This window comes from Dendrobates tinctorius, unplaced genomic scaffold (genome assembly GCF_039654945.1).
Source record: "Dendrobates tinctorius isolate UK_male_01 unplaced genomic scaffold, ASM3965494v1 ptg000046l, whole genome shotgun sequence".
Classification (NCBI taxonomy): domain Eukaryota; kingdom Metazoa; phylum Chordata; class Amphibia; order Anura; family Dendrobatidae; genus Dendrobates; species Dendrobates tinctorius.
Genome location: NW_027361714.1, coordinates 66,409,779 through 66,429,858, shown reverse-complemented (window position 1 = coordinate 66,429,858; position 20,080 = coordinate 66,409,779). Strand labels below are relative to the sequence as shown.

Genomic DNA, 20,080 nt, shown 5'->3' with positions numbered 1-20,080 from the left:
TAGTGGCTCCGTCTTCGGCGCACTGCTCTGCCCTGTGTGACGCCTGCACGTTGCAGGACTCTGCTCTGCCCCCAACAGGGCAGAGCAGTGCGCCGGAGCCACGATAGGAAGGGAAGAAGAGAACGGCATCGTATGAAGATGGGAGGCGCCGGAGCGGACCGCCCCCCCCCCGTGAGTATAATATAACTTGTTTTTCTTCGCTTTCAGGATACATCAGGGACTTATCTACAGCATTACAGAATGTGGTAGATAAGCCCCTGATGTCAATGCTGGCAGCTGATAGTCCAAAAAAAGGGTGACCGATTCCCTTTAAATAAGAGAATAGCCTGGGTATAATAGTGCAAGTAATCAAGCATTGGAGCAGACATATACCTGATACCACCAAAAGAACTGAAGATGTGTATACTGTCAAAAATGTATACATTTTAATGAATAAACAAATTAAAACAATATAGACTCAACTGAGTAACACAGTGGATGGACCACATGATACTTTTACATAGTTAAACCTAATATGAGGAGGGCAAAATCATTAACAGTCTAAGGCCCCTGTCACACATATGTTTTTTTGTGTCCGCATGCGGTCCGGTTTTTAAGAATCGCAAATACAGACACGCACACCTATTGTATTCATTGTTGGTGGTGCGCACGTCAGATTTTTCACACGGACCGTGTGCCCATGTGAGAAACCCGCAGACATGTCAGTTTTTCACTCACACCAGGGACATTTTTTGTGACACGTACCTACCAGTGCCAGTGAAAGGGCTGTACAGCTTGCGCTGTTTCCAGGTGCCGGGTGTTGAAGGTAGGTGTCATCATTGTCATCTGGTCTCCCTAAGCTCAGCGTGACCAGGCGACACTGATGGGAGTTGTATTCAGCAACCGCTGTGTACATTGTGTGTAAAATAAAGAATTAAAAAAAAATGGCGTGGGCTTCCCTGTAATTTTGATAAGCAGCAGAGGGAAAGCCCACAGCTAGGGGCTGTTACTAATCTGGGAAAAGGGACAATATCCGAAAAGGTTCCCAGGCTATTAATAACAGCTTACAGCTGATGGCTTGGCCTTTGCTGGTTAGCTTATGGTGGACCCCAGAAAAAAATGACAGAGTTTCCACCTATAAATTGTAACCAGCAAAGACAAAAAAGACAGCTGTGGGTTTATATTAATAGCTTTGGAAGGGGCCACAGATATTGCCCCTAGTCCACGGCTACCAACGTCAGCCCTCAGCCACCCCCAGAAATGGCACATTCACAAGGTGCACCAAATCTGGTGCTTAGTCTCGCTCTTCCCACTTGCCCTGGAGCGGTGGCAAGTGGGGTAATAGAGTTTGGGTTGATGTCAGCTTTTTATTGTCAGCCGACATCAAGCTCAGTGGTTAGTAATGGGGAGGCATCTATACAGTAAGACGCCTCCATTACGAACCCCATAGTTATATTGTAAAAAAGACAGCAAGAATAAAGTCCTTTAATTGAAATAATCACACCCACCCTCATTTTCCTATTTTTTACTGTAATAATAAAAAAACAGGTACCTGTCTGAAGATAATCCATTTGTCCATTTCTGTAATCTATCTCTGCTTCATCTGGATGTCTTGCTGAACAGTGGTATGATATATCCGTTCAGTCTGAAATCCAGGAGACAATGAGATGAATGTCAGAGAGCAGCTCCAGTGACCTGCGGTGATGTCATTGAGATTACTGCAGGTCACTGCAGCTGCAGTTCCCTAGGACCACATATCATACTAGGCCGTTAGACATGTAGGTTACTATTTTTGTCATTTTCTAATTATTTGTACCATACCATCTATGTAGACATGTCAGAATGTTTCATTATGTAGCATACTTTGCATCATTAAGGATCTGATTTTGGTATCTTTTTAGTAACATACTTAGACTGTTAATGATTTTGTAAGCATACTACCAAAGCCCATTTTCCTCATACAAGGAGCGGGCAACACTCAGAATCATAGAGAACCATACTGATCATGTGGCAATTATGCAGCACATAGGTCAAGAAGTGTTAAACAGTCACAAAAATAAAAGTGAAATACTTTATTTCAACACGTATAAAATTCAGTAGAAAAACAAACAAACAACGTTAAAAAGAGATGCCTCAAACTGTAGAACACAAAGAGGGGAGACAACTGTAGTAATGGAACACCATTTCAAAAATATCTATGCCCTATCTTATAATTAAAACAGGTATCCTGGCTATCCACTTAGGCTGGTTTCAGACTAGCGCATTTTACAGGCATCGCACGGTGCCGCTAAGCCCTGCCCGCCCCGTCCGGTCATTTCCTCCTACTATCGCACACGGCTGCATGCGATCTGCGCACCCTATCTTTAGCATAGGGTGCGCAGACTGTGCGCTAGTAGGATTTTGCGTGCACTGCGCACTTTTGAAGGTGCGCCGGTGTGTGCTGAACGCACCATGTTGCATTTTGGTGCGCTCTGCGCACCTTCAAAAGTGCGCAGCGCACGCAAAAATCCTACTAGCGCACGGCCATCGCCGCAAAAATCCTACTAGCGCACGGCCAGCGCACGGTCTGCGCAGGCCTATGCTAAAGATAGGGTGCGCAGATCGCATGCAGCCGTGTGCGATAGTAGAAGGAAATGCCGGACGGGGCGGGCAGGGGGCGGGGCTTAGGCCTGTTTCACACATCCGTTTGTGTCCAGTCAAAATCCGCCGTTTTGCAAAAAAAACGGATCCGCCATTTTTCTTGGCGGATCCTTTTTTTTCCCGTTGCGTTGCATTACCGGCGGATCTTGACGGATGGCCATCCGTTGTATCCTTTTTTTTGCGGATCCGCCAAAATTTTGACGTCCGCCGACATGCCCGAACGGACCATGCAACGTTTTTTCGGGCGGCCGCATCCGCATTTCTCACTGCGCCTGCCCGAAAGACTTCACTCAGCTGCAAATTTAACCCTAAACTCTGTTCTGGCGGCTGAAAAATTCTCTCCCTCTCTCTCCCTCTCTCCCAAAAAAACTGATGTGTGAAACAGGCCTTAGCGGCGCCGTGCAATGCCTGTAAAATACGCTAGTCTGAAACCAGCCTTAGATTGCAAATAAAAAACATTCTGACTTTAAATGACTCCCCATATCTGCATGGTAGCCAGACCAATTCCCAGACCACAATATAAAACAATGGGGATACAAATTTGCAAACCCCACTAAGGGTGTGTGCACACGCTGCGGATTCTGCTGCGGATCCACAGCGGTTTTGGCCCTGCGGATCCGCAGCAGTTTTTGCTGCGGTGTACAGTACCATTGTTTTCAATGGAAAAAAAAAACGCAGTGCACACGGTGCGGATTTGCTGCGGTTTCAAAACCGCAGCATGTCACTTCTTTGTGTGGAATCCGCAGCGGTTTGACACCTGCTTCATTGTAGAGGTGTCAAACCGCAGGGGAAAACCCCAGGCTAATCTGCAGATAAACCGCAGGTCTTCCCCCGGGAAGAAGCACAAGCGAAATGTGGACTGTGACAGTGTCCTAAGCTCTGAGTACAGAGCCGACTCCTGAATGGAATGGCCAGACGATCCGCAAAATAATGACTGGGCACCAGTCAGTTCATCTCAAATTCAGCTGATAGAATACCTTTTATGGGAGTTTCAAACTGCTTTCTCCAGAAATGAAGGTGATTTAGGTTGTGCAACCTGCATTGAACACAAGATTCTTACTTGAGACACATCTCTGATCCGTGAGCGATATTGACAAATTCCTTCTAACCTGTACCAGGAAGTAAAAGCTATGTGTTCACAGATGCTGAGGAGTGTAGTAGTGCGGAAGAGTCAGAGTCCATGGGCCGCACCGATATTGCTTGACCAAAAGAAGGACGGAAGCTTGAGATTCTGTGTTGACTATTGCAAGTTGAATAGTGTCACCATACGAGACGCTTACCCTTTGCCCAGAGTTGAAGTGTCTCTGACGGCGCTTCAGCAGGGCAAGTATTTCTCCACCTTAGATCGGTCAAGTGGCTACTAGCAGCTTCCGTTGGCTGAAAGAGAAAAACCCAACACATCTTTCATTTTACCAATGGGCCTGTACAAGTTCAATAGAATGCTTTTCGAACTCGTCAGTGCACCTGAAATGTTTCAGCGGGTAATGGAGCCATGTTTGGGAGAGCTGAATTTTGAATCCATCGTGATCTATCTGAATGATGTCATTGTTCATGCACCCACCTTCGAGCAACTTCTACGAAGACTAAGACAAGTGCCGACCCGTCTACAGGCCCATGGTCTGAATTTGAAGCCCCGAAAGTGTCATTTGTTTCAGACAGAAATCGAATATCTAGGGCACGTTTTCGGATGGAGTCAGCCTGGCTGGAAGCAAAGTTGAAGCTGTAAGGAACTGGGCTCCGCCTTCGACTCTTTGAGGGCTGAAAGCCTTCTCGGGACTTAACAGGACATTATCAACATTTCATTTTGAACTTCGCTAAGATAGCTGGGCCTCTTCCCAAGTTACTGAAGGGGACCGCAAAGGGCCTAAAGAATCTGCCCATTGCATGGGAACAAGCCAAACAGGAGAGGATTAGATACATGGCTGAGCAGTCAGTAACACACATGATAGGATTAGATACACGGCTCAGCAGTCAGTATCACACAGGATAGGGTTAGATACACGGCTCACCAGACGCTATCACACAGGATAGGATTAGATACACGGCTGAGCAGTCAGTAACACACGATAGGATTAGATACACAGCTCAGCAGAAAGTATCACACAGGAGAGGATACTTGGGTAATCGTTTAGTTAATTTGTGTTGCAAATCTGTAGTGTTGAATATATGATGTGAAATGTTTTCATGTGCAATATGTTCATTATAATTTGTTATAACTAAACACAGTTGGTTACTATGCCCAGGCAGCGCCAGGCTCTTCAGCTAGTGTATGTGTGTGTATATATATATATATATATATATATATATATATATATATACACAGTACAGACCAAAAGTTTGGACACACCTCATTCAAAGAGTTTTCTTTATTTTCATGACTATGAATATTGTAGATTCACTGAAGGCATCAAAACTATGAATTAACACATGTGGAATTATATAACTAACAAAAAGTGTGAAACAACTGAAAATATGTCTTATATTCTAGGTTCTTCAAAGTAGTCACCTTTTGCTTTGATTACTGCTTTGCACACTCTTGGCATTCTCTTGATGAGCTTCAAGAGGTAGTCACCGGAAATGGTCTTCCAACAGTCTTGAAGGAGTTCCCAGAGATGCTTAGCACTTGTTGGCCCTTTTGCCTTCACTCTGCGGTCCAGCTCACCCCAAACCATCTCGAATGGGTTCAGGTCTGGTGACTGTGGAGGCCAGGTCATCTGGCAAAACCAAAAGAAAAGTATAGGCTATAAGGAGGGGATCACCACAAGGCATGGAAATCACATATAGATTTAATTGGACATATATGAACACACAAGAAACATTAAAAAGGTCACACATGTGACACATACAGACAATACATAGGCTCATAATAAAGCCTTTTACCCACTCAAATGCATATAATCTGTAAATATCCATATAAACAGCATACCATCAAAGGAAAAATTGATAATAAATTCACTGCCTAAGAATCTATCAGAGCAAAAATCCACACAAATGTCCCTAATGAGTAAAGAAATGCCTTATTGGAATTAAAGGCATTCAGGTGACTTGCAATAAAAATTCCAAATCATCAAAATGCAAATACTGATGCCTATATAAGAACGTAGCTTACCCTAAAATAGAAATCACATGATCCTGTATAGATGAACCATAGTTACAACAAGGGACAAAAAGAAGGTATTGTGCCACCAAATACATCTATTTAAATGAACAGGGAGTATTAAGATGGAAGATCAGGTGTGGACGCAGCAAGAATCACAGCGAGTGCTGTGAAAAGTTGCCCAAAAGTGGAGTCAAGGTACAACCATGACGGTAGCAAGTAAAGCACACATAGAGCCTGGTGGGGTAAAGGGAAAGACCCGACGCGTGTCGCCACTCTAGGTGGCTTCGTCAGGGGTACCGCATACTGATAACCAGTGTCCTTATATACATCCAAAAAAATGACACACGAGTAGCAGCTGTGCCACTTACCAAAGAGGTGTGGAGTTCGCCAGACCGGAGGAGCTGTGGTCTGCATGCAGCGTCAAGTAGGTGTGCAGGCGCTGGGAATGACTCATGTCCTCCTGCTAATGCGCATGTGCTGGGGCTCACAAAACTGGAAATACTGGTATGAGCTCTATCGTGGTTGCCGTGGCAACACAATAACATGTCTACAGCGCCTGCATTACCATTGCCTAGAGCGGCGGTTTGCCGTACAACCTTGTTATGTCTAGAAGTCGTGTGTCATCTGGCGTAGCACCCATCACTCTCGTTCTTGGTCAAATAGCCCTTACACAGCCTGGAGGTGTGTTTGGGGTCATTGTCCTGTTGAAAAATAAATGATGGTCTAACTAAACGCAAACCAGATGGAATAGCATGCCGCTGCAAGATGCTGTGTTAGCCATGCTGGTTCAGTATGGCTTCAATTTTGAATAAATCCCAAACAGTGTCACCAGCAAAGCACCCCCACACCATCACACCTCCTCCTCCATGCTTCACGGTGGGAACCAGGCATGTAGAGTCCATCCGTTCACCTTTTCTGCGTCGCACAAAGACACGGTGGTTGTAACCAAAGATCTCAAATTTGGACTCAACAGAACAAAGCACAGATTTCCACTGGTCTAATGTCCATTCCTTGTGTTCTTTAGCCCAAACAAGTCTCTTCTGCTTGTTGCCTGTCCTTAGCAGTGGTTTCCTAGCAGCTATTTTACCATGAAGGCCTGCTGCACAAAGTCTCCTCTTAACAGTTGTTGTAGAGATGTGTCTGCTGCTAGAACTCTGTGTGGCATTGACCTGGTCTCTAATCTGAGCTGCTGTTAACCTGCGATTTCTGAGGCTGGTGACTCGGATGAACTTATCCTCCGCTGCAGAGGTGACTCTTGGTCTTCCTTTCCTAGGGCGGTCCTCATGTGAGCCAGTTTCTTTGTAGCGCTTGATGGTTTTTGCCACTGCACTTGGGGACACTTTCAAAGTTTTCCCAATTTTTTGGACTGACTGACCTTCATTTCTTAAAGTAATGATGGCCACTCGTTTTTCTTTACTCAGCTGCTTTTTTCTTGCCATAATACAAATTCTAACAGTCTATTCAGTAGGACTATCTGCTGTGTATCCGCCAGACTTCTGCACAGCACAACTTATGGTCCCAACCCCATTTATAAGGCAAGAAATACCACTTATTACACCTGACAGGGCACACCTGTTAAGTGAAAACCATTTCCGGTGACTACCTCTTGAAGCTCATCAAGAGAATGCCAAGAGTGTGCAAAGCAGTAATCAAAGCAAAAGGTGGCTACTTTGAAGAACCTAGAACAGAAGACATACAGTATTTTCAGTTGTTTCACACTTTTTTGTTAATTATATAATTCCACATGTGTTAACTCATAGTTTTGATGCCTTCAGAGTGAATCTACAATTTTCATAGTCATGAAAATAAAGAAAACTCTTTGAATGAGAAGGTGGGTCCAAACTTTTGGTCTGTACTGTATGTGTGTGTGTATATATATATATATATATATATATATATATTATACTGTGTGTGTATGTATGTGTGTGTATATATATGTATGTATATATATACTGTGTGTGTATATGTGTGTATATATATATATATATATATATATATATATAATATACGCTCACTACCGTTCAAAAGTTTGGTGTTACCCAGACAATATTGTGTTTTCCATGAAAACTCATACTTTTATTAATCAAATGAGTTGCCAAATGAATTTAAAATCTAGTCCAGACATTGTCAAGGTTTGAAAAAAAGATTTTTATTTAAAATAATAATTTTCTCCTTCAAGCTTTTGTCAAAGAATGCTCCCTTTGCAGCAATTACAGCATTGCAGACCTTTGGCATTCTAGCAGTTAATTTGCTGAGGTAATCTGGAGAAATTTCACCCCATGCTTCCAGAAGCCTCTCCCACAAGTTGGTTTGGCTTGATGGGCACGTTTTGCTTACCATACGGTCAAGCTGGTCCCACAACAGCTCAATGTTGAGATCTGGTGACTGTGCTGGCCATTCCGTTACAGATAGAATGCCAGCTGCCTGCTTCTTCCCTAAATAGTTCTTGTATAATTTGGAGGTGTGTTCTGGGTCATGATTGTCCTGTTGTAGGATGAAATTGGCTCCAATCATGTACTGTCCACAGGGCATGGCATGGCGTTGCAAAATGGAGTGAGAGCCTTCCTTATTCAAAATCCCTTTTACTGTGTACAAATCTCTCACTTTACCAGCACCAAAGCAACCCCAGAACATCACATTACCTCCACCATGCTTGACAGATGGCTTCAGGCACTCTTACAGCATCTTTTCAGTTGTTCTGCATCTCACAAATGTTGTTCTGTGTGATCCAAACACCTCAAACTTGGATTCGTCTGTCCATAACACTTTTTTCCAATCTTCCTCTGTCCAATGTCTGTGTTCTTTTTCCCATATTAATCTTTTCCTTTTATTAGCCAGTCTCAGATATGACTTTTTCTTTGCCACTCTGCCCTGAAGTACAGCATCCCGGAGTCGCCTCTTCACTGTAGACGTTGACACTGGCGTTTTGCGTGTACTGTTTAATGAAACTGCCAGTTGAGGACCTGTGAGGCGTCGATTTCTCAAACTACAGACTCTAATGTACTTGTCTTGTTGCTCAGTTGTGCAGCGGGGCCTCCCACTTCTCTTTTTACTCTGGTTAGAGCCTCTGAAGGGAGTAGTACACACTGTTTTTCACAGTGATAGACCCTAACACAGTGATCAAAATAAAAAAAAATAGTACATCAACCCCTCTTTATCACCCACTTAGTTGGGGAAAAATAATAAAAACCAAAAATATTTATTTCCATTTTCCCATTAGGGTTAGAGTTGGGCTAAAGTGAGTTGGGCTAAAGTTAGGGTTGGGGTTAACGTTAGGGTTGGGGCTAAATTTAGGGTTAGGGTTGGAGCTAAAGTTAGGGTTAGGGTTGGGTGTTGTGAATTCTCTTACTTCTGAGTCAGGTGTTGTGAGTTCATTTTCCCCTTCACTACTGAGGCCCGAGGAACTCCCTCTTCTGGTGAAGAAAGGTAGTGAGCCTGATTGTCAAACACCTGGGGCTGATGATGATGACTGGCTGAGTGGAGTTAATGACTGGATATAAGGCTGCCGACGCCCTTCTGGCCTGCGGGTGATTTCTCTGTGGACTTCTAGGAAACCAGTCTGATTCCTGCTCATCTAAAGCTAAGATTTCTGCTTTGCCTTTTTGCATTAGTGTTTTGTTTTCCTTGCTTTTCTGGATTCTGCCATTCCCTGCTGGGGTGAGCTGAATCTCCTTTTGCCTGTTGCTCTGTCTTCAGAATATTCCTGAGTACTGACATAGCTTTTTTGAAGCCTAGCGTCTTCAGGGCCTATTTTACTGTCAGTTGGTTGGCTCTTATTTTCATAGGGTTTTTCAGGGATTGCAGACAGCAGCCTTCCTGTCCTTTCCTATCTAAGCTAGCGTGGGCCCCATCTTTGCTCAGTCTATCTTTCTGTCTGTGTTTTGTTCTTCTTGCTTCACCGTCATTATATGTGGGGGCTGCCTTTTGCTTTGGGGTCTGCTCTGGGGCAGTTTAGATTTCCCTTTCTGTCTTTAGGCTATGTAGTCCTCTGGCTGTGATCGAGGGGCCTAGGGCATCGTAGGAGCCCCCCACGGCTACTGCTAGTTGTGTTGATAGGTTCAGGGGTCTGCAATCCGATAGCTGCCAACTTCTCTGGCTTTTTGTACTTAGCTAGCATTTCTATTTTTGCCTCCTACGGTGACTCAATCATAACAGAATCACCCGCCGTACCGCAGATTCTAGGGTACTCAATAGCAGGAAAGAATTGTATAAAAAAAAAAGTGTATATTTTTTCCTCTATATCTCTGAGGCCGTAGGGGGAATTTTTTTTTCTCTCAATGGAGATAAAGCAATTGTCTGATCGTGTGGAGCAGCTCGCTGCGGAAGTGCGGGGAATTTTCGCCTACCTTGCTCATTCACATGCTGCTGAACCAAAGATTCCTACACCTGATGTATTTTTTGGGGATCGGTCTAAATTTTTGAATTTCAAAAATAATTGTAAATTATTTTTTGCCTTGAAGCCTAACTCGTCAGGGAGCTCCGCGCAGCAGGTTAAAATTGTCATCTCTTTGCTGCGTGGCGATCCCCAGGATTGGGCGTTTTCTTTGAAACCAGATGATCCTATTCTGACTAATGTGAACGCATTTTTTCAGGCCTTGGGGTTGTTGTATGACGAACCTAATGCCGTTGATCAGGCTGAAAAGACCCTGCTGGCATTGAACCAGGGTCGTGATTCTGCAGAATTGTACGGTCAAAAATTCCGAAAGTGGGCAGTACTTACTACCTGGAATGATAATGCCTTGGCTGCTCTCTTTTGGAAGGGGTTGTCAGAAGCCATAAAAGATACTATGGTGGGATTTCCTGTTCCCTCTGGTCTTGACGATTCTATGTCTTTAGCCATTCAGGTTGATCGGCGTTTACACGAACGCAGAGCTGCACGAGAGGTGTTGCCACCTGTTGAACATATGTCTGAACCTATGCAATGTGATAGAGTTTTTTCCAGAGAGCAGCGTCAGGAGTTCAGAAGGCATAATAAGTTGTGTTTTTTCTGTGGAGATGCCTCGCATATTATTTCTGTCTGTCCTAAACGCGAGAAACGCTTTGCACACACGTTTTCTGTTGGTGGTGTGCAACCTAAGTTTCTTCTGGCTATTACTCTGATCTGCTCCCTGTCCACATTTTCCGCCAAGGCTCTTGTGGATTCGGGAGCAGCTCTAAACCTAATGGACTTGGATTTTGCTAAACGTTGTGGATTTCCGATGACACCTCTGCAGACGCCTATCCCTTTGAGGGGGATTGATGCTACTCCTTTGGCTAAAAATAAACCTCAGTTTTGGACCCAGGTGGTAATGCGGGTCGCCCCAGACCATCAAGAAAATTTGCATGTTTTTGGTGTTACATAATCTGCATGATACTATTGTTCTGGGGTTTCCCTGGTTACAAATTCATAATCCAGTTTTGGATTGGAAATCTGTGTCTGTGGTGAGTTCGGGTTGTCGGTGTGCCTTTAGTGAGGCTCCGGTGTTTTCTACCTCTCCTCAATCGCATGATGTTCCTGATTATTTGGCGGACTTTTATGATGTATTTAGTGAGAATGAGTCTGCGTCTCTGCCTCCTCATAGGAGTTATGACTGTGCTATTGAACTGAGCCCGGGGTGTAAATTTCCCAAGGGTCGGCTCTTCAATTTATCTGTACCCGAGCACGAGGCTATGCGATCCTATATTAAGGAGGTGTTGGAGAAGGGTCATATTAGACCATCCTCGTCACCCTTAGGTGCTGTTTTTTTTTTTTTGTAGCCAAAAAGGATGGATCATTAAGGCCTTGTATTGATTATCGTGCTCTCAACAAAATTACTGTTAAATATCAGTATCCGTTACCCCTGATTTCTGATCTATTCTCCAGAGTTAAAGGTGCTTGCTGGTTTACCAAGCTTGACCTTAGGGGGGCGTATAATCTTATTCGCATTAAGCATGGGGATGAATGGAAGACGGCGTTTAATACTCCGGAGGGACATTTTGAGTACCTGGTGATGCCTTTTGGGCTCACTAATGCCCCTTCTGTGTTCCAGTGCTTCATGAACGATATTTTCCGAGATTTTGTCGATAAATTTTTGATTATCTATCTGGATGATATTTTGATCTTCTCCAAGGATTGGGATTCTCATGTGGAACATATTCGGACTGTGTTCCGGATCTTGAGGGAGAATTCCCTGTATGTCAAAGGATCGAAATGCCTTTTTGGAGTACAGAGGATTTCTTTTTTGGGATTTATTTTGTCCCCGTCAACTATTGAAATGGACCCGGCCAAGGAACAGGCCATATACGATTGGGTTCAGCCCACTTCTTTGAAGGCCCTCCAGAAGTTTTTGGGTTTTGCTAATTTTTACCGGAAATTTATAGCATAACTTTCTAGTATTGCCAAGCCATTGACTGATTTGACTAAGAGGGGTGCTGATGTGTTAAATTGGTCTCCGGAGGCTGTTTCTTCCTTTCAGGAGCTGAAGCGAAGATTCACCTCCGCCCCGGTTTTGCGGCAACCTGATGTCTCACTTCCGTTCCAGGTAGAGGTGGATGCTTCTGAGATTGGTGCAGGAGCTGTTTTGTCCCAAAAGGATCCTGTAACATCTAAAATGAATCCCTGTTCTTTCTTTTCCCGAAAGTTCTCTCCATCTGAACGTAACTATGATGTGGGGAATCGGGAACTGTTAGCCATGAAATGGGCATTTGAGGAGTGGAGACGTTGGTTGGAGGGAGCTAAGCATCAAGTCGTGGTCCTCACTGACCACAAGAATTTGACTTACCTTGAGTCGGCTAAGCGCTTGAACCCTAGACAGGCTAGGTGGGCCTTGTTTTTTACACGTTTTGATTTTGTGGTTTCTTTTCTTCCTGGAACTAAGAATGTCAAGGCTGACGCCCTCTCTAGGAGCTTCTTTGCTGATTCTCCTGTGGTGACCAAGCCTGCTACCATCTTAGGCGAAGGGGTAGTTCTTTCTGCCATCTCGCCCGATTTGAGACGTGCTCTGGAAGAGTTCCAGGAGGACAAACCTGAGCGTTGTCCCAGTGGAAAGTTGTATGTTCCTGACCAGTGGAAGAAGAGAGTGATGTCTGAAGTTCATTGCTCTGCTTTGGCTGGTCATCCAGGTATTTTTGGTACTAGAGATCTGGTGAGTCGGTCTTTTGGTGGCCCTCCTTGTCTCGTGATGTCAGGAATTTTGTGCAGTCCTGTGGGACGTGCTCCCGGTCTAAATCGTGTTCTCGCTCTAGTGGGTTGTTGATGCCTTTTCTTGTCCCCAAGAGGCCATGGACCCATATTTCAATGGATTTCATCTCTGATTTGCCTGTCTCTCAAAGGATGACTGTTATTTGGGTGATTTGTGATAGGTTCTCTAAGATGGTTCATCTTGTACCACTCCCTAAGTTGCCGTCTTCCTCTGAATTGGTGCCCCTGTTTTTACAACAGGTGGTTCGCTTGCACGGGATTCCTGAGAACATTGTATCTGACAGAGGAGTCCAGTTTGTGTCTAGATTTTGGAGAACTTTCTGTTCCAAGATGGGAATTCAGTTGTCCTTCTCCACTGCTTTTCACCCTCAGACCAATGGGCAGACAGAGAGAACAAACCAGACCTTGGAGTCATATTTGAGATGTTTTATTTCTGCTGATCAGGATGATTGGGTTTCATTTTTGCCCTTGGCCGAATTTGCTTTAAATAATAGAGCTAGTTCTGCCACATTGATGTCTCCTTTTTTTTGTAACTTTGGGTTTCATCCTCGATTTTCTTCAGGACAGGTGGAGCCCTCTGCCTGCCCAGGGGTTGACACTGTGGTGGAGAGAATGCACCAGATCTGGGACCAAGTGGTGGATAAGTTATCTCTCTCCCAGGAAAAGGCCCAGCGGTTTTCCAACCGACATAGGACCATTGGTCCCCAATTTAAGGTTGGTGATATGGTGTGGTTATCATCAAAAAATATTGCTATGAAGGTGGCTTCTCCTAAGTTTAAGCCTAGATTTATTGGACCTTACAAGATTTTGGAGATTATTAATCCGGTCTCTTTTCGTTTGGCTCTTCCTGTCACATTTAAAATCCATAATGTGTTCCATAAATCTTTGTTGAAGAGGTTTGTTGAACCTGTTGTTCCGGGGGTTGCACCTCCAGACCCTGTATTGGTTGAAGGTAACATGGAATATGAGGTAGAGAAAGTACTGGATTCCCGTCTGGCTAGACGGAGACTCCAGTATTTGGTTAAGTGGAAGGGTTATGGTCAGGAGGATAATTCCTGGGTCTCTGCCTCTGATATTCATGCCAAAAGATTGGTGCGTGCCTTTCATCGGGCTCACCCTGATCGCCCTGGTGGCGTGGTTGAGGGTTCGGTGACCCCTCCTCAAGGGGGAGGTACTGTTGTGAGTTCATTTTCCCCTTCACTACTGAGGCCCGAGGAACTCCCTCTTCTGGTGAAGAAAGGTAGTGAGCCTGATTGTCAAACACCTGGGGCTGATGATGATGACTGGCTGAGTGGAGTTAATGACTGGATATAAGGCTGCCGACGCCCTTCTGGCCTGCGGGTGATTTCTCTGTGGACTTCTAGGAAACCAGTCTGATTCCTGCTCATCTAAAGCTAAGATTTCTGCTTTGCCTTTTTGCATTAGTGTTTTGTTTTCCTTGCTTTTCTGAATTCTGACTTTCCCTGCTGGGGTGAGCTGAATCTCTTTTTGCCTGTTGCTCTGTCTTCAGAATATTCCTGAGTACTGACATAGCTTTTTTGAAGCCTAGCGTCTTCAGGGCCTTTTTTACTGTCAGTTGGTTGGCTCTTATTTTCATAGGGTTTTTCAGGGATTGCAGACAGCAGCCTTCCTGTCCTTTCCTATCTAAGCTAGCGTGGGCCCCATCTTTGCTCAGTCTATCTTTCTGTCTGTGTTTTGTTCTTCTTGCTTCACCGTCATTATATGTGGGGGGCTGCCTTTTGCTTTGGGGTCTGCTCTGGGGCAGTTTAGATTTCCCTTTCTGTCTTTAGGCTATGTAGTCCTCCGGCTGTGATCGAGGGGCCTAGGGCATCGTAGGAGCCCCCCACGGCTACTGCTAGTTGTGTTGATAGGTTCAGGGGTCTGCAATCTGATAGCTGCCAACTTCTCTGGTTTTCTGGACTTAGCTAGCATTTCTATTTTTGCCTCCTACGGTGACTCAATCATAACAGTCAGGCCTCCCTCTGGTGGTTACTGAGGGTAGTGGAGCTGGCTGGATTGACAGAGGTCTGCCACCTGACGATGATGATTGGAAATCTGGGGTTACTGATTGGGAGTATTTAAGTGAGCAGGCTTCCCTCAATTGTTGCTGGTGATTAGTTCTTCCTGTGCAACTTGAGGTCTGCTGTCTCCTGCCTGACCCTGCATTTTTCAGTTAAGTTGTCTATTTGCTAATCCTTTGCATCTGATCTGGTTTTGCCTCTTTCTGCTTTGCTGTGTGGGTTCAGCGTGCTCACTGCTGGGGCTGTGCTGGACCCCGCTCCATACGTTACAGCTTGTGTCAGTCCCCTGTTATATTAGTCTCTTTTACTTTGCTGCCAGTTTACACCAGAATGCTGATATAGTGGGGGAGAGGTCGTGAGACCTCAGTGTTTTTTTGTACATCAGATATGTTGGATTTTTTAGGGTTTTTGCGTAATTGCAGACAGTGTCTTTCCTATCCTATTTAGACAGTTTGGGCCCCATCATTTGCTCAGTCTATTTTCTGCCTGTGTTTGTCCCTCATCTGATCTCACCGACAATATATGTTTGGGGGCTATCTATTTCTTTGAGGTTCTACTCCGGGGCAGTTTAGATTTCACCTTTCTTGCTTTAGGCCTAATTAGTTCTCTGGCTGTGTCGAGGCGTCTAGGGCATCGTAGGTACGCTCCATGGCTACTGTTAGTTGTGTTGTTAGGATTAGGGGTCTGCAATTCGCTAAGTGACCAACCTTTCTGGTTTCCTGGTGGCCTAGCCTATTCCTGCCATCCTCCTCTGTGACCTGTTCATAACAGTTGGGGATAAAGTTAGGGTTGGGGGTAAAGTTTGGGTTAGGGTTGAGGCTAAAGTTTGGGTTAGGGTTGGGGCTAAAGTTTGGATTAGGGATGGGACTAAAGTTTGGATTAGGGATGGGACTAAAGTTAGGGTTCGGGTTGGGGCTAAAGACCTCTGCCGTACTAGTACAGCGGAGGTCACAGCTCTTCCTTTGATGTGGGCTCCGGCGCTGAGCCCACATCAAAGCCTGGACATGTCAGCTGTTTTGTACAGCTGACATGTGCCGCAATAGCGGAGGGTGGAATCGCGATCCACCCACGGCTATTAACTAGTTAAATGCCGCTGTCAAACTCAGACAAGGGCATTTAACCAGTGCTTACAGCAGTCATGCCGGAAATACGTGCATCGGTGACCCCCGTCTCGTGATCGGGGGTCATCGGTTCGTTGTCATGACAACCAGAGGTCTCCTTGAGACCTCTATGGTTGTCAGTGCTGGATTGCTATGAGCGCCACCCTGTGGTCGGCGCTCATAGCAATGCTGTAATTCTACTACATAGAGACAATCTGAGCATCGCCTCTATGTAACAGAGCCGATCGGGCTATGGCAGCTTTTAGCGTCCCATGGAGGCTATTGAAGCATGCCAAAAGTTAAAGTAAATGTTTTTAAAAATATGAAAAAAAAAAAAAAAATATATAAAAATTCAAATCACCCCCTTTCGCCCCATTCAAAATAAAACAATTACAAAAAATCAATCATAGACATATTTGGTATCGCCACGTTCTGAATCGCCTGATCTATCAATAAAAAAGAGATTAACCTGATCGCTAAACGGTGTAGCGAGAAAAAACATCAAAACTCCAGAATTACTTTTTTTGGTTGCCGCAACATTGCATTAAAATGCAATAACGGGCGATCAAAACATCGTATCTGCACCAAAATGGTATCATTAAAAATGTCACCTCGACGCGCAAAAAATAAACCCTCACCCAACCTGCGATCACGAAAAATGGAGACGATACGGGTCTCGGAAAAGAAAATGGCGCAATTTTTATTTTTTTTTAGCAAAGTTTGGAATTTTTTTCACCACTTAGATAAAAAAGAGCCTAGACATGTTTGGTGTCTATGAACGCGTAATGACCTTGAGAATCATAATGGCAGGTCAGTTTTAGCATTTAGTGAACCTAGCAAAAAAAAAGCCAAGCAAAAAACAAGTGTGGGATTGCACTTTTTTTGCAATTTCACTGCACTTGGAATTTTTTTCCTGTTTTCTAGTACACAACATGGTAAAACCAATGTTGTTGTTTAAAAGTACAACTCGTTCCTCAAAAAAACAAACCCTCACATGGCCATTTTGACGGTAAAATAAGAAAGTTATGTCTCTGGGAAGAAAGGGAGCGAACAGCAAAAACACAAAAATGAAAAAGGGCTGTAGTGTGAAGGGATTAGGGTTGGGGCTAAAGTTAGGGGTAGGTTCTAAAATTAGGGTTGGGGTTAGGGTTTGGATTATGGTTAGGGTTGGGATAAGGGTTAGGGTTGGGATTAGGGTTAGGGGTGTCTTAGGGTTAGGTTTGTGGTTAGGGTTATGGTTAGGGTTGGGATTAAAGTTAGGGGTATGTTGGGGTTAGGATTGTGGTTAGGGTTTTGATTAGGGTTAAGGGTGTGTTGGGGTTAGGGTTCTGGTTAGTGTTATGGTTAAGTTTGAGACTAGGGTTAGGGGTGTGTTGGGGTTAGGGTTGGAGTTAGAATTGGAGAGTTTCCACTGTTTAGGAACATCAGGGGTTCTCCAAATACGACATGGCGTCCAATCTCAATTCCAGCCAATTCTGCATTCAAAAAGTCAAACTGTGTTTCTTCCCTTCCAAGCTCTGCCGTGTGCCCAAACAGTGGTTTACATCCACATATGGGGTATCGGCGTACTCAGGAGAAATTGGACAATAACTTTTGTTGTCCAATTTCTCCTGTTACGCTTGTGAAAATAAAAAATTGCAGGCTTAAACATTTTTGTGGGAAAAAATTATTTTTATTTTCACAGCTCTGCATTATAAACTTTAGTGAAACACTTGGGGGTTCAAAGTTATCACAACATATCTAGATAAGTTCCTGGGGGGGTCTAGGTTCCAAAATAGGGTCACTTTGTGGGGGATTTCTGCTGTTTCGGCACATCAGGCGCTCTGCAAGCGCAACATGATGCCCGCAGACCATTCCTTCCAAAATGTCACTACTTCGCTTCCGAGCCCCGACGTGTGCCCAAACAGTAGTTTTCTCCCACATATGGGGTGTCAGTGTGCTCAGGACAAATTGCGCAACAACTTTTGGGGTCCAGTTTCTCCGGATACACTTGGGAAAATAAAGATCATTTTTGTGGAAAAAAAAATGAGTTTTTATTTTCACGGCTCTACATTATAAACTTCTGTGAAGCACTTGGGGGTTCAAAGTGCTGACCACACATCTAGATAAGTTCCTTGAGTGGTCTAGTTTCCAAAATGGTGTCACTTATGGGGGGTTTCCACTGTCTAGGCACATCAGGGGCTCTCTAAATGCGACATGGCGTCCGATCTCAATTCCTGCCAATTCTGCATTGAAAAAGTCAAATGATGCTCCTTCCCTTCCGAGCTCTGCCATGTGCCAAACAGTGGTTTACCCCACATATAGGGTATTGGCGTATTCAACAGAAATTGCTCAACAAATTTTTCTGTTCATTTTCACTTTTTACATTTGTGAAAATGAAAAAAAAAACTGGTTCTGAAGTAAAATGTTTGAAAAAAAGATAAATGTTCATTTTTTCCTCCCACATTGCTTCAGTTCCTGTGAAGCACGTAAAGGGTTAATTAACTTCTTGAATGGTTCTGAGCACCTTGAGGGGTGCAGTTTTTAGAATAGTGTCACCTTTAGGTATTTTCTGTCACGTACACCCCTCAAAGTGACTTCAAATGTGAGGTGGTCCCTAAAAAAATGGTTTTGGAAATTTTTTTGTAAAAATGAGAAATCGCTGATCAACTTTTAACCCTTGTAACTTCCTAACAAAAAAAAAATTGTTTCCAAACTTGTGCTGATGAAAAGTAGACATGTGGGAAATGTTATTTTTGAACTATTTTGTGTGCCATATCTCTGATTTAAGGGAATAAAAATTTGAAAATTGTGAAATTTTAAAATTTTCGCCATATTTCTGTTTTTTTAATAAACATAAGTCATATCGAAGAAATTTTTCCGCTAACATGAAGTACAATATGTCTTAAAAAAACATTCTTAGAGTCAGCTGGATCCATTTTGCATTACAGAGTTATAACCTCATAAAGTGACAGTGGTCAGAATTGTAAAAAATTGGCCTGGTCATCAGTGGCGTAGCAACTGTTTGTGGCGCCCGGGGCGGTCGAAAAATTTGCCGCCCCTTTGGTCAATGATAATCCGGATTCCGGAAGCATCCGAAGAGCCCACACTACACTCAAAGATATAATTTTTAGTCTGCTACTAAAGGTACAGTCACACTTAGCGATCTACCAGTGATATGACGCGGTCAGGATCGCTGGTACATCGCTAAGTGGTCGCTAGTGAGCTGCCACACAGGCAGATCTCACCAGCGACATCGCTGGGGACGGGGGTCGCTACTTACCAGTCAGACGTGGCGATCCTACGTCCTCCTGCCCGGCTCCACGCTCGTCTCGCCGCAGGAAGCTGACGACGAGAAACAGTCCTGGACGTTCTCGCGCGATCAGCGATAATCAGCGGGGGAGCGGGTCGTAGGTAAGTATCACACACAGCGATGTCGCTAGCAATATCGCTATATCGTCACAAGTTATAGCGATATTGCTAGCGATATCACTTAGTGTGACAGTACCTTTACTCTGCTGTTATTATTTCTAAATTTCTAGACTTTCATCTTCTTGCAGTTCTCTATATATACACGGGTATAGGATGTGTATGAAATCCAGCAGACCTGTGTATGCGGTCATACATGATGAGAGAGGAACCCCGGCCCCTGCACTCGGCTGGGGGCCACCGTACGGCTGTGTACTTAAGGAGCATCCCCAGAATGACAACCGATGGCGGCGGTGTGACATCACATCACTACGACCATTAGACAGGACGGCTAGATGAGGTCTCCACCATCATCATCTACGACGCAGGACAGAACGTGAACACTGCAGATGATTGGTGGCATTGGACTGGCTGCAGCGGTCACGCGACACCCCTTCCAGACATTGATGACCATAGATTGCCCAAGACTCTGCTGTGAGCGTGATGAGCGGCGCTGATCCAGGGGGCAAGAATAGGATTTGGGGGTCTCGGCTTAATTATTCCACCTTGGACCCAACAATAAGTGATGGAAATCCCCTTAAACTGTGGTGTAGAGATGAGGAGACCACCCAGCACCGGCCTCACTATCAGGGGGCGCAGAGAATTGCCCCATTTATATCACATCAGGACTACA

General features: G+C 44.4%; 1 protein-coding gene across 1 annotated transcript in view; it reads left to right on the top strand.

Annotated features, from left to right (window-relative positions):
- Nucleotides 1-20,080, top strand: part of NT5DC1 (5'-nucleotidase domain containing 1) — a 430,483-nt gene that overhangs the window by 1,277 nt on the left and 409,126 nt on the right. The window lies entirely within an intron of this gene.